The sequence below is a fragment of the Neopsephotus bourkii genome, unplaced genomic scaffold (genome assembly GCF_033783945.1).
Source record: "Neopsephotus bourkii isolate Nb327-2 ecotype Australia unplaced genomic scaffold, CSIRO-AGI_Nbou_v1 NB_1572, whole genome shotgun sequence".
Lineage (NCBI taxonomy): Eukaryota > Metazoa > Chordata > Aves > Psittaciformes > Psittacidae > Neopsephotus > Neopsephotus bourkii.
Genome location: NW_026902048.1, coordinates 3,969,208 through 3,984,791, shown reverse-complemented (window position 1 = coordinate 3,984,791; position 15,584 = coordinate 3,969,208). Strand labels below are relative to the sequence as shown.

General features: G+C 40.6%; 1 long non-coding RNA gene across 1 annotated transcript in view; it reads left to right on the top strand.

The window, feature by feature from the left end:
• Positions 1-6,030: 6,030 nt before the first annotated feature.
• Positions 6,031-15,584, top strand: part of LOC133221972 (uncharacterized) — an 81,020-nt gene continuing 71,466 nt past the window's right edge. Inside the window, exon 1 of the long non-coding RNA XR_009728135.1 lies at positions 6,031-6,139. This is a non-coding gene — a long non-coding RNA (uncharacterized LOC133221972). The remainder of the gene's footprint in view (positions 6,140-15,584) is intronic.

Genomic DNA, 15,584 nt, shown 5'->3' with positions numbered 1-15,584 from the left:
CTTCCAAAAGTACTATCCTATCAGTGAAAGTGGGAAAGGTCTGCTAAGGTAATTCATCCCACTGTGGCCAGAGATATAGGTCCATGAGGGATAGGATGAACTTTATAAAACACTTTTAATCTTTGGCCTTTAAGCAGCATAGCCAACAACAGGTTCACATCAGGATAGTGGCATTAGCCAAGACAAGTTTACAAATCCCTGAGTGTGCTTCCATCATCCTGAGCTTGAGATATCTGTCAGTCCATAGCAGATGCTGCTGTTGCTGTGCATGTGTCATGTTACTGAAACCCCTAGATAATGATTACGACCGATTATACAAGATGCCATGTTCCTTAATCATATCACTTACATTTCTGCTGAACAGCAGTGACAAGGTTTTGAAAGGAGAAGATCACAGCTGTCCAATAAAAAAAAAAATCAGATAAAACAGACAGTGTTTGCAGACAGAAGATTATGCTAACCTGAAAAGTAGCTTTAGTGCTGTTGATTTTTGCACTCTTCCTGACTGTGCTGAGCCCTCATTCATCCTCTCTGTTTGGCATTGCATCAGAAATGGAGGTGATTGATGCACAAGCAGTATATATATATTATTATTTTTTAAAAATACGTGTCTTATTTACAATTTGCTGTTCTCCAAATGAGCATTTGAGTGTTGGGTTTTGGGGTTTTTTTGGTGTTTTTTTCTTTTTTCCCCTTCTCTCACCAGTATTACAGGTCTTGGAGTACCAGGAACTGAATACCAGTTCTGATGCAGACAGCTGGAGTGAGAAAATCCCCTCCTTGCCCTAGTGGTAACCTCAGCTCTAAGCTGAAGACATTCCCGTCCTTTATATGCTGGCTCATTTTGGAGTCTCTCTTGTCCAGAGACTGCCAACTGTCCTGAATTAAAGGCAATGCATTTTGATATGAGTTACTGCCTACTAATGACTGTGCAAAATCAGTGTATTCATTTAAGCAAAGAGTTCAAGCAGGGTTCCAGGAATGAAGGGATGTGTGCCCTACTAACAAAGCTATCTAGTTCAGTGCACAATCTGAACTACGCAAAAGAAAGAACCTCATACTTTTAAGCAGTTATAATACAGTACTACACCACTTAGAGTTTTCGGTGGAAAAGTCAGATGTAATTACTGTTTGACACAAAGGGTTTTTCTTTTCCTTAGCTCTGCTGACATTCTATTTTAAATAATTAAAAATATAATTTAAAACTTAAATTGATCATTTCAATAGACCTGATCCTGTCCTCAGAGGGAGCCACTTTTGTCATTGTTAAACTGTTGATCTGCCCAGTGTCACTGTTTCTCCTTCATCAGAACATGTACTATCAGATCTATAATTCTTTTTCGCTTATGATGGCAGAGCTCCAGCATGGGTGTAGTTTGACCCAGGTTAAGCAGATTTAACTAAATGCATAAATTGTTCATTTTCTGTCATGTGAAATATATAGGCCTTGAGCCAATGTTGGGAATACAACAGAAAGCTCACTCAATGAAGAAGGTAATGTATATATGATGATTTGCTCCTTTTCCCTTTGGAATACCCTCAACTCTGGATACTAGACTTCACTAAAAATCAGGAATATGTACCTAAATTAAGATAGATAGCCCTATAATTGCTGCTTAAGTAAGTTATACCCTCCTAAATAAAGTAAGATGGTTGCCTAGGGTTTGCCTACACCCCCTAAGATGACATCTATGGCCCATATGTGACCACATGTGGTATAAATAAAATGGAAGTATAAAAGAGAAAGAGATAAACATATAATTAAAAACAGCATAACAAGCACTTGTGCTCATTCATTTTAATGACTGTATGCTCCAGTTTATAGAGCAGTTGCAGATCCGTGCTGTAATAGCTGTGTTGACCACATGCCATCAAATACATCAGTGTAGGCTGGGTCCAAATTATTCAATACTTGTAATAAATCCATCCCATTAACTGGATAAATATGCACGAGCAACAACTCTGGTGAGAATGCTGGAAAGTGGTATGCTGTTATTTAGCATCAATGCTAGCTAGTGGGACCTGATATATAGTAATACTACCATCTTTTATTAAGAAACAAACAAACAAACAAAGATGAGTTTAGCTTTTAAGATCTCATAACTATGTCCTTCCTTCCATTATCTCTAATTTGAACTGAAAAAGAGATTGTGGCCTTGAAAGCTTCAATTCTGATTACTTTTTTGTAAGCCTAATAAAAGGCATCAGTCATACCATTTATTTGTGAAAATGAAATCTTCATATATTGAAGGTCAATTTTAGTTGAACTAATATAATCAGTAAAAGTCAAGGTTCCTTTACCTTAAAATTGTCCGTGCTCTTAGTCTTTTGATATTCTATGCTTAACCTTGAATCATGCTGTGTATGTTGTATGAAGGGAAGATAGTGAATTCACGTTACCGTATAATGACCGAGTCATCTTGGCCTTGATTTTCAGCTGGGTAAAGCAGATATCCAACAGATACAAGACTTCTTTAAAATTATTTGAAATTAATACACTGTTGAAGTACTTTCTCTCACTTTGGAATAAGCAGCACGACACCTAAAACCTACAAACAGCTTTTAGTTACAGTTTTATGAAATATTTATTGTCGCTCCTGCATACATTTCTTCAAGTTGAAAGATGGTTACATATAGCCAGAGCAAGTATTGATACTGAGAAACGCTTTGAGGTCTGCACAGAAGAAATCGCACAATAATTAAATATTTACTGCTGCCTGCGATCAAAATGCTCCCACCACTGCAGGCTGGCTGGCTCTTCCAGGCATGCAGCCCTGTGTTACAGTGCTGAAAGCTGTCACGCTGGACCAACCCTGAGGAGGATTTGTGTAAGCAGCTCGCTACTCACAGTTTGAGTACGAGAAGTGGCACTCAGGCTGCCCTGCTTCTGCCATCTCAGCTGAGAGGAGGGTGAGCCGAGGGTACTTGGGCTGCTTTGCGAGAGGACTAGCAGGGCAAAGCTTGTCAGAAGATGCGCTGGTTAAGGAGCTTACAGATGATACCTTCAGAAGGTGCATTCCCCTCGGGAAAACGGAGTGGAATAGCATGAGGCAGAAAATGGTATTATTTTATAAAGATGCTTGATATTTGGCTGAAATCTGAGTGCTGTGGTTGCTAGCCAGAGCTCCCTTTGGATAGAACATGCTTAAACTTGAGCTTAATTTTAATGCCCCAACTGACTAAATACACACGTCTTCAAGCACATACTTCATGACCTCTGGTAGTACTGTGAAAAGGAATGAGTTTTCCCACTGTTTGTGATGCTTACTTACAGTGCAGAAAAGTCATGCCAAACCCTCTGTCCAATCTAGCTCATGGTGCCTTGAGGGAAATATGAAGCAGAAAAGATGGTGAGAAGCAACTCCCTGAAAGATGATGTTGCATGCAGCTAGTGGCTAAGGGACACTTCACCTAGGTGTGACGTGAAGACAATCCACAGTTGGATTTATACCACTGAGGCTCTGCTGTTCTGGACCCTATTAATAATGTTGTGATTCACAAGCTGGGTTCAATTTTAAAAGACTCTCTGTGCTTCTCTTAGTAAACTAACCATCGTACCAACATAGTTACTTATGGATAAACATGGTTTTGAGAAATGTTGTATGATGTTTTTAATGTTCAGATGAATCAATAACAAAATCATTTCTCTAGCTAGTTAACGAAGTATTTGAAAGCTGTCCATGAAGTGCTCTGCTAAGTAGACAGGCTCTGCTCTGTGTGCAGAGACAGGACTTGCTTGATCCAGTTCTGGCAATGAAGGTGGCAGAACAGCTTTATTATCCTTCATCAGTTCCAGAAGATGTAAATCTGAGTTCTGCCCTTGATTTGTTCCAAAAGCTTTCCCTCCTTTCCTCTTCCCTTTCTAGTACAACTATAAAACAGGGATTTGATCATTTGCATCAAGGAATGAAAAGGCAAATCAGTGTGATGCTGCCAACCCCAGATCAGGGCAGGGTCAAGTTGGATGGAGGCTGTTCCTGAAGGACGTTGACCTGAAATCACTGGCAGGGCAGAGCTCTTCACAAGCATGAGTAATGCTTTATTTTTGAAACAGAGGTTTAATTAAAGAACACGTTCAAATCAGCTGGCTCAGAGATGTGTTAAAAGCATCATACACAAAACTGCCAAGAGAAAGAAGCAGTGCAGGTTTACAGCAGTGCCACACTGCTTACTCCAGTGGAATGAGTTCTGATTTTGATCTGTGTAAATGAGATTAGACCGAGGCCTGCATCTTATCTCTCTGGAACTGGATAGCTAGAGATGACTTAAAAATACCTATTTTGTGTTTCTAAAGCAGTCCTGCGCCAAGATAGAGTTTGAGGGATTTGCTTGCTGAAAGACCTGGAGAAAAGATGTACAAGGGGAAGTGAAAACTAGATATAAAATAAATCAAGGATGTACAAGCTGGAAGGATCTTTCTATTCCCAATCATTCTGCTCCAGCAAGAGGAATATTTAGCTTGTGGATTCCTTAAATTTTTATCCCTCCCCTCCCTCCCCAGCCATTCCTGTTATTCCTGAGAAAATTATTAACTGGAAGGAAAGGATTCTGAATTTTAACTTTCTTTTCAATGTGTCAAATTAAATGGCAGGTCAGAAGAATTCTTCACTGTAAACCCGCACACCGACAAAATTTCTGATGCAGGACAGAGAGCTGGTCCTTGGCTGCATAAAACAAACTCTTTAAAACCTTGTTTCAAAATAGTTAAAATAGATAATTTTTTTCTTTTCCTTTTCCTTTTTTTTCTTTTTCCTCCAGAATATCTGCATTAGAGAAGAGGCAGTGTCAGGCAGCCTATAAATAGACCAGTACAGTATGAACTTTTGAACTGTGAAATCTGGGGGATGTAATCTTCCTGCTAAACAGAGGCTTACAGCCGATATTAAATGCACTGATAGCAGCTTCGCCAGTGTTTGAACTGTCTATGAGAGGAAGAGAAATTGTGAACTGTTGTTAGCGCTGCGTGCTGGTGTGTCAGCATTAAGGTTGTTTCAGAAGCGCTCGCTGCAGTTGAATAGGTTGGTTTGGCTATTTGTCTGTGTGCGTGTTTGTGCATAAACACACTGTGGCCAAATGGCTTATCAGCATTAGATAGCTAGAAAAAAAAGTCTTTGGATGTAAAATAACTAGTTTATCAGACATTTAGATGTTATGACACACTCTTTAAGGAATGGATTTGCTTGAGTAATTAGCCTATGTTACTGTTAGCATCACTTGTAGTTGAGCAATGCTGATTTTTATCACCTGTGTCCAAAAGGTGGTAGTACCACCTGTAAGAGCTTACAGCAATTCCCCAGGTGCTGTCAAGTTTCTGTCCATCACACTTAGAGCATGCTCAGGACAGTACCCCCTTTTGCACAAAAAGTAGCTGAAAACCAAAGCCAATTTCCCATAAAACTTATAAGTTAACATTTGTGTCATGGCTAAATACTCAGCAGTTGTGCTGTATTGAGAAGGTGCTTTTTAGAGATGCTGGTGGCAGATTGTACGCAGGGGAATGGAAACCCCTCAGCCAATGCTGGGCTCCAGGTGCTTATAAAATTGAGAGGTAAGTGTAATACTTCTTTTTCTGGTAACATCTGTGTGTTTGGAGTGTTTTAACTGCTGATGTATTCAAGCAACCATTGCAGCCACAAATTGGACTAGACACACATAAGCCCCTTGACTCCAGGAGCTGGGACCCTAAGGAAAAATGGCAACATTGGGATATCCAGGAAAATCGCATCAGCAGGTTGTTTTCCAGGGCTGGAACAACTAAGGACACTGTGACTGAACAGGAGAGGAATTCCCACAGCAAGGTGCCACGGTGGAGATCCCTCCAATTGGAGACAATTACTAAGTGGGAGCACCTGCTCCTCCAGCTGCCATTTGGGTAGATGGGAGGGGTTTTAACTGTGGTCCCACCCTCATAAAAGAGTGGGAATGAGGATGATAGGGTTTGGTTGCTGGAGGGGTAGGTTGTTGTGATGCTCCCTCATGAGTATAGGCAGCCTTGGGGCTTTGCACATGTTAGGGATAGGTTGATTTCTTCTACCCATCAGTCTCCAACGTGGGGACCTACAAGCCATTCAGAGAAGGAGACCTCCCCACAAGGCCTGGGCTTACCTGTGGAGAAGGCTAATTTGACGACAGCAAACATGTGAGTAACCAAAAGGCTACCAAGACCTTTGGTCCTTCTTGGTTGCATGAGGGGTTGAGTGTGCCAGGATGATTTCTGGGGGCTCTTGGGAGGGTAGGTTGTGCATGCTGAGGGCTTTCCCAAAGCCAGTATCAGCTATGGGTGCTCCCTTCCTAGAGACATCCATTTTGACAGTGGAAATTGCTTTTAGTGTGTGTTGGGAAGGGTTTAAACCCTGATGGCTGGCACTCATCTGGCTGGAGATGGGGTTGGTGGTGGTCTCTGGTGTGGCAGAGACCACGCATCTCTGTGGTTTCAAGTGTTTGTGTCTTAATGTTGATTTCTTTCCCCTCTTGCACAAGTGTTTGGGTTGTGTTTCCTGTTGGATTCCGTGTGTGGTGCTTGCAGTAGCCCTGTGGTACGGAAGTGTGTGGCTTGCCCTGCCTGCAAGTGCACCAGCTATCTACACGTGTTGTGGGGTATAATATTCATGAGCAACTTAGAAAAGAGTGTTTCTGATGCAGTTTTTTCCTTTGCCTTTGTAACCTGAAGCTTGTTGAAGGCTAGAGCAAGTAAGGATCTTTACCTCATTGTGTAGGAGGACTAAGCAGGGACTTCTGTCTGAAAGTGTATGAACATCTCTTTTGGATGCTGAGTTTACTTGGTGGGCTACAAGTGGAAAACAAGCCAGATGTGACACCTAAATTTTAAGCTTTGCAAGTTAGTATGGGCTCCACAGACCTCTGAAATATGGTCCTGAGAATAGGATGCTGTTCTTCCCAGTGAGTTTGCCATATAAACTGCTCGAGGCAGGGGCTTCACTTACTTTACTTCTGTAGATAGACTAAGGTATTGATTTTTATTTTTTTTTTTGCCATCCTTCTTTTTAAGCCTGAAGGAAAAATTCAAATAAAACCTAATTATGTCTCTCTGTTTCTGAACAGTTTTGGAAATTGCAGAGCAATCAATATTAAGTACACTTTACACCAATTTAGAGACCTATTCTGTCCAGACGTGTTTTATAGAGCTCTGATTTTTGTGTAATTTAGGCTGAAAAGTAGGGTAATGTGGATTTTCCAATTAGCTTACGTTAAGTCAGTGTTCTTCCACCTGAATATTTTTAATAGCTTGGTTTTTAAAAGCATGGGTGTATATGTCCAAAGGAGGCGAATAAAAGGAAGATAATCTTTTTAGAAGGATGAAAGACAAGTGGATTAATGCAGAGTTTGAGATTTTGTGAGAAATTCAGGCACACAGGCTAGTGTTGCAGGGAGAGCTTCTACTTGTGAAACTGTCACTTGTTAATTAAGTTAATGTCTATGGTGCTCTGAGAACGCAAAGCACTATGTAAGTGCTAAGTATTATTATTAATGATGCCAATTTTGACAGGTTTACTGGAATAGGCTTTGCAGTACAATATAAGCTAATGTTCTAATGCCTTACTCATTTACTGGGAAACTCTCAAAAATAAGAAAGTGGGAATAGAAGGGCAGCAAAGGCCAATGGACTAGATGGAGTTCTTCATTTGGTGTTCTTTGTAAGAGCTGCCTGGGAGTAAGGTTATATCAAAAACAACATGGAGCTGTCTCATCATCTTCTAGAACCCTTCAGGGAAAACCTCAGGTATAAGATGGGCTGTGCCGGTTTACTGTGACTTTCAGTTGTCCTGTTAGGGAATGTAATGGCCCTTGATAGCTGTAACACAGAGTTGTAGCCATATGGCCAATGTGTTCTGCCTGTTGCCCATAGACTTATTTCTGTCATAGACTACAAAAGGCAAATGGGGCAAGATGTGTACCCTAAGAATGCTTTTTCCTCTTGGGGAAATCCCCACTGGCCAATTAAATTGGTTTGTGGCCCTTGCCTTTCTTGCCCTAAAGGGGTTGCAAAAGGGAAGAGGTGTTTCTGATTTGGGCCGTATTGGTATTAGAGCCTGAATAGGTGCAGAGAGCTGGTCAATAATATATATATATATGTGTAAAAAAATAACATATTCAAAAAGTGAATAAATTATCTTTCACAGTTCAATGGTTCCTAGTAATCTGCATGTCATTTGGTTACAGAAGCATAGCTGGGTGCAGGTATCTGACCCAGGAAATGGGATAGTTTCCTCAATGTCTTGGTCACATTTCCTTTAATAACTGTAGACAATGCTTTTATTCTCAGCACAGCTATCAAATCTGACCTCTAAAGGGAACAGTCTGATGTTCAGTTGCTTTTCTTAGGTGCTCTTTAAGGTATTTTTTTCATTACCAGGCTTAATTCTCTTCTGTCTTGATGGCTTCTAACCAGTGTAAAACACTGAAGTATGAAACAAGGCCTATAGAATTCTAATTTTGGATGTCTTCATGCAGATGTCTCTTTCTATGTGTCCTCTTTCAAACTTCAAGCAGTTTCCTGAAAAACCAAGAGAAGGTGTCCTACTGGCATGGTCAGAGCAAGGGTCTGTTCACCTTAATTGCTGCAAGAGAAATGTATGGGTTCTTTAGTAGTTTGTCTTCATTCTGCTAATGTGTTGAGATGCACGTGCACACACACACCTACACTCAACAGTTCCAGCCATATGAGGCCAGCCACTCTGCTGTTTAATTAAATTCATTTGCTGGCTGGCAGACACTCTACCTTTCAGTGCCATGTGGATTCTGGTTGTGGTGAGAGAACTTCAGGGCCAGTTGTTTTGTTGTTAGAGGCAGAATTGTTGTATACTTATTTTGCATGAGCTTTGGTATTGTGCTGCACTACTCAGACATTGTGAGCTGTGTTGGGAGAGGGATGATGTGGTTACCTTGAGGGTCTGGGAAATTCTCTTTCAAAGATAACAGCAGCAAGGGAAGTGGACTCAAATAAAATAATTTCCTTGCCTTTTACTATGTTTTCAGTCAGTTATGCAAGAGCTGGACTTGATCAAAGGCTGTGGGAAGCCAGCCAGGACTCAGTCCTTCTCATGCATCCCAAAACAGTAAAAAGTAATATTGTTTTTCTTTTTTAATACTGACCAGTGAAGAAGTGTTATGACAATATTGCACTCTACAGGATGAATTAGTGACCTGGGTAGGAATGGCTGCCTAGAATCTATGCTTTCATCTGTCAAAGCATCTAGAAAAATTACTGCCCTCCTCTGCAGGCAGGGAATATGGAATGGTATCTTGTGTGCTAAAGTCCATTCTGTTCATCCCTATTGCTTGCACGTCAGCCGCTAGTCAGGTGTTAGTCACTGAGTAAAGTAGTCCTGAAGCATCTTAGGGTGAGCAGCTTTGAACCCCTGCTACTCAGGTTGCAGAGAGGAGTTTCTGCCTTGGTCTCCTCTGAGCTGGCTCATCTCTTGGTACCGATAACTCCTGAGTCAGTTGGGTTCCTATCTACAGGGTAGCAGAGCTGGGGTTTGTAACCAAGCAGGTTCACATTATCAAGATTGTGCAAGCTATTCTCCATGCAGAAAAGGAAGCAAAGGAGCACAACAGAAATAAGAATAGGCTCCAGCAGTTTCTGGCATTCTAATATGGCATAGGGGGATTTAAAAATCTAGGGTCAATGACTGGATGTTTGTACTGGAACTGTATCAAACGTAAGTTTTATTGAGATCTGTGCCTTTTAAGGCACAACCTTAAGAATTACAACCTTAAAAGTAAATAATACAAAAAGCAAACCTCTTGTCCTTTTTGAAAGTGCAGTTATAGGTTCTGAAACATGTATATGGACATATGCTTTGGATGCTCTAGTCACTGAATACGATGCAACCAGTGTATCAATCCTGTCATGAAATCAAAAATAGTCAGAATAGAGTCTTTAAGGCATTGCTGTCTATTATAAATCAGTTAGAATAATTCATGCTATAGATTTCCTAACGTTGCAAAGCCTCATATTCAACAGAGTATAAACATGTATTACATCTTATAGATTTTTTTTCCCTTCTTGGTATGAGTCAGGCTTAAAGAATTCTACAGGAAAACAATGCACTGTAAAGACAATTGCCTGAAAACCTTCCTAAATAGGAGGCGGAATGGAAAGTTATTATTTAGTTCCAGGATTGTTTTAACAGCTCTAGTCACACCTTTGTTATTAAGCTTGGAGCATGTTGTGCAAGAGCCAACAGCCTAGCCTGTATGTAGAGCATATAGGGGTTGTGTCTGGAATCAGGCTGAAAATGCAAATAGCACTTTCTTTTCTGGTTTGGTTTCTCAACACAAGTTAGAGCAGCTTGCACCAACTGGTAAAGGCTGCAAAGGACCGTTTTGCCAGCTGGGAGGTGCAAGGGTGTAATAATGCTGCTGGCTCCCTGCCTGTGCCAGCCACAGGGAGGAGAGTGGCAGAGAAGCCAATGTATGTCTCAGTGCCACTGAAGAGCAGAGATTTTTCCACAAACCAGGCTTAGAGACAGCTTGTGCCACTTGAGAGCAGGGCATCATGGATCTAAAATAACCAAAGACCTGCCATGAGATATTTACACTGTGACTCCCTATACACTTTGATTTTAATTTTCTGAAATTTCAAGAAAATTACATTAAATCTAACTGATTTAAGTCATGGAGAGCTGACTAATGTGCAGTTCTCTAGGCTAGGATAAATGGCCTTGGGAGTGAAGGAGTTAACTGACCATCATCAATTACAGCATCAGAGGGGGTGATTAGGACTGAAATTGCAGGGAGGTTTTTAATTTAGCCGAGTAGAGGAGACTCCCCCAGCTTAGCCAAGCTCATCAGATCATATACTTCTTACTGCTTCATCCGCTTACCAGGCACTGCCACTCAGAGCTATTGTGCACGGAGAGGGCACTGAGCAGACATGATGATATAATATTACTCTGTCCAGAAATCCACCCGAGACTCGCTGTCACTTTGCCTGCTGCAGAAGTGCCGAGCCTACAGAATTCTTATAAAGACCCCAAATCAGGAATCAATCAGCAAATGATGTAAAGGAAGAAATGGCACAATTTTAAAGCTTAACATGAACTAATTTATCTGCCTGATTTCTCCCCTCTGCCCCCAGTGGAGTCCTGCTGAAGTAGCTGGGATTACTCCTCGGAGTATGGACACATACAGGCTTATGTTGTGTTAGGATCAGGGATGAATCAGTTGGATGCGTGAATTTGCCTGGCTCCGTATGTATTCAATAGAAATGAGGGGTATGGAGGGCAATATACATATAGCTTTAACTTCTCTGGTGTGCTTTCCTGGTAAAACTGGTTAGTTGGATTTCTTTGGGCATTCCCTTTGGAGAAGGGCAGCAAAGAGCCCTTGAAGAACTGTTTGAGGGAGGGGAAAGGTGTCTCAGCCCTGGCATAAAGCTTTTGGGGGAGCTGCAGGCACAGGCACCAAGGGGAATGTGTGGCTTGAGAATCTTGGGGGGAAGAGCTGCCTTTGTTCAGCCAGGTCCCCCCCTCTTCCCCTGGGGCTGCTGGCTTGGTACATGCCTTATGTCAGGGCTGTCAAATGGGGGGAGAGAAAGAAAACCATCTCCTACATACACCTGGGGGGGGGCCCCCCCCCCATGATTCATCTGCTCTTATTTTGTATTTCTGGGAGAATCCCTTGAGTGTTTTGCCTCTGGATTTTAGGAATTCATGGGGAGAAACAGTGGGTGGATGCTGTTTATAAAGTCAGCCTTCATGTTCTTTCTGGGGAAGGAAGAAAAGGGAGGAGGAGGACAATAGTAATCTTACCAGAAAATGTTCAGGTTGGGCCTGATCCAAAACTCAGAGGTAGTTGGGTTTTGGCGATGTAGATACGGATGTTTGCAGGTTGCTTTTTGTGTTCCTTGGTCTTGAGACAAACCCCCCTTCCATTGGGAACTTGAGAACAACAAGAATTGAGATGAGGCTTATACTGGTGCAGTGTAGTGGGAACTTGCAGCAGCCCTTCGTGCTCCTTCCCTTGGGTTTAGCTGCTTATAATGCTGTAGAGCTCCTGCTGCTGAGGCTGAAGTTTGGTGTGTGATCATGTAATTAAAGATTGACTCATAGCATGCAGGCATCTGGAGGCTAAAGCAGTTCCCATGAAACATTCAGCAGCATTTTCTGTGGTAGTTGACAAACCATTTTTATTTTGATTTTTTTTTTGTTAATACGGCACTTTGTGTAATCATGGAGACATTTAGCAAGTAACATCAGTCACCTGTGTAATCCTAATGAATACATGGAAGTGAAAATAAGGGGCTTCTGCAAAGTATTAACATTGAGCTGCTGTTTTTCAGTATGCCACAATGCTGGAGGAGACTTGGCAGCTCCATCAGCCCACCCCTAGTTTTGAAGTGTGAGAGCATACCTTTTTTTCCATTGCTGGGGAAGGATAATCAGAGCTAGTCCTTGAAATGGTCTGTAGTGAGGCAATAGGTATTTTAACTTCAGGGTTATCACTGAGTGAACCCTACTCCCGATTCAAGCAAACTCCCATTGATTTCAGAGGAGTTATGCCTGAGTGCAGGGGAGAGCAGGGCTTGGGTAAGCCTTTGTGTGACCTAATGCTGATGTGTTTCTACTCTAGCCCACGGTGGTTGTGAATTGCTATGTTGCTGATATAAAAACTTGGATATATTGATTACTAAAGCCATTTCACAACTGTCAGTTCCTCCTGCATGGTAAAATCCATATTATTCATATAAGACGAACTGGAAAGGAAAATCTACTTCCCAAACATGAGAGCGGTCTGTGGAGCCACAGCTGCTTTGCTTTGCGTGCCCTGAGCAGTGGCTCCATATGACTTCTTTGCAAAGGTGGAAAGGAGGTCCTTTCTTGAGCAGATCAAATAGGGGGCTCTTCAAGCCTTTTTGCCCAGGTCTGAGTGTAGATCCATTGTAGGATCTGCTGTGAGAAACTTTGTAGCTAAAGGACCTGGAATTGTTTTCCATGTTAGAGGCAAAGCCTGAATTTCCTGGGAATGGTCATAAAATTATGGTTTAACACACAAAGGTCTTGCAATTTGTTAAAGGATCTCAAGGAGAAATTAGAGATGTGCAGTGTTTCCGGGGAGTTGGGTTCTTTATTCTTTCCTCTTGTGTATGAACTTAAGTTTTGTAAGAAAACATGATTGCTTTGCTGTGTTGTAGATCTCATTGTGGGTCCTTTTCACTACCTGATGCTTGCATGAGATTTTGCAGACCCCAGCACAGACACGACAACCTTTGCTGGGACCTACCAAAGAGCCTCAGCAAGCAGACCTTTGACAGGTCCATGCTGAAAGTTGCTGCTGGCTGTTTTTCAGCTGTCTGCTTTAATTGTAATCTATCTTACTGACCTGTGAGCTGTTGCACGTTACGGCTCTGATCTGATGTGTGCACCAGCTGCTTGTCCAGAGCCATCATATTCTCTATTTCAGGCTGCAACAATTTCTGTGCTGCTGTTGAGTTGGTGGGAGTTGTATCATGGGCTGAAGCCAGTGGGGAGACATGTGTAGACTCTAACTTATTGTGTGCTTTGGGAAAACTCTTTGGTCTAAGAAGACACTGATTTTTTTTTTTTCTGCAGAAGGACATGAAAAAGAAACCCTGGAGTGCCCAAAACTACTCAAAAGGGTGTTTCTATAAGGGCAGCCTCCCAGAGATTGCTTCCCACAGAGCCTTAATATATAATGAAAAGTCATGCTCTAACCCTAGGAACAGACACATCTTCTCATGCTGTTTAATTTCAGTGATGTTCAGGCAATAATGTCAAGAGCTAACGTTATTAATCCAAAAATAGGTTATAAAAGAGGGGGGAAAAAAAGAGCTGCTCTCTGACAATTGAAATACAATTGGTAGAAAGTCAAGCTGCAGAAGTTCTTTAATTTGATAATAGCTCAAATCAAGAGGAAAGAAATTCCATGAGCCTGTCAAGGGTCCTGGTCTGAGCCCTACTGAGTTCACGGAGACTGTTACAAAGATTTTGATCGAATTGCAGGATGGGGACCTAATTAATATTTGCTGTATTGTTTGGAAATAAAAGGACTTAGATTTTTGCATCTTTAGAGTTTGTTGAAGTGATTGATACCTGCATTTTCTTGTGCCAGCATATTAAATACTGTACACGTTTTTCATCTTTTCTAATTTATCCTATTAGGAAAAATGGGTAAATAACAAATATGTAAATATATAATGTTATACTTTAGTATAGGCTGTATGCTACATTCAGTGACGAATATTGTTGACTCTAGTAATTAAGTCTGATTCCAGCTCCAAACAGTTATTTACTTGTCAATATTAGTGAATCTAGTACATCTAAAACTGCAGGCAGTTTTCTGTTTACTGTATAAACAGTAATTGCCTGTTGAAGTATTTGCTAAAATATTGTTTAAATCTAAAATCAAGATCACAAGTGGATTTCAATAACCTAGTTAATTTGCTTTAATTTTGGAGTTCTCTCTCTGCATGGGAACAGAAATATGAAAAGTAATTTTATCTCCCTATAGTTGATTTAATTGTATGTACTTTTGATGGATTAAGTTTCCAGTTAATTGTGGAAAATGCAGCAACACTATTATAAAAAGAGGTTTAAAATAAAACAGTTGCTGTTGCTTTGCATGCTATTTAACAAAAAAAAAATTCAACATTATTAATATTACAATGGCAATTTAGAAATATTAGTTACATCTTCCCACTTTCAAACCTCCCAAAATAGATGGTTTTAATCATACTTATTGATATTATCTTTGTAATTATTTTTCATTATGCAGATATGTCTCAATTGCTATGTAATAATGTGATGGAAACATTTTTTCAGCGCTTTAAAACACATCCTTAACTAAATCTAGGAGACAAGGGAAAACAACAGGCAAAGGTTTTTGGAAAGCAATAGTAGATTTATACCCGTGATATTTAATAGCGAATGTTTCGATGATTTCAAACTATGCTATGAAATAATGAATGATCAGTAAGAACAATTTAACTTTTTAAAATAATGGTCTTCAGTCATGTAACTTTTTATTCTTAAAGCTGATGACGGATTAAAATAGAAGTGATTTCTAGTGAACAGCATGTTTTGTTAGACTTTGCACATGTGTAAAAGATGCAAATAATTAGCTTCTAATTCATGCGCATTCTGTAAAACATTGTGCGGGTGCCTTCTTCCAGAGAGAAGCAATACACAATGTTGGAGGATTCTGAAAAGTTTATTTGAAAGTATAACTAACAGAGCATAGTCAAAAAGAGGCATTCAGAAACTGAGAAGCTTCAAATTAATGTTTCTTTCCTTTCTGGAATTTAAGGATTGCGAAGGGAAATACAGATGGGAATTGCTCAGGACAGCATTAGATCGAAGTTTCCTGACTTGTTTTTAGTGTCACTGTGTGATTGCTAGCTTAAAATAATGCAGGAAATGTTGTCTTTTGTCAGAATAAAGCAATTATAATATCTAGCCACTGATAACTTGCGATTAGCTCTGGCGTCTTTTGTGTAGACAGTTAAATACAAAAATGAAGACATCTTTCTGTGTTGTGTAAAAAAATTGGATGAATCCAGTAAGGCTCTAGTTTTAAAACACAGTAAATGGTTATTGCAC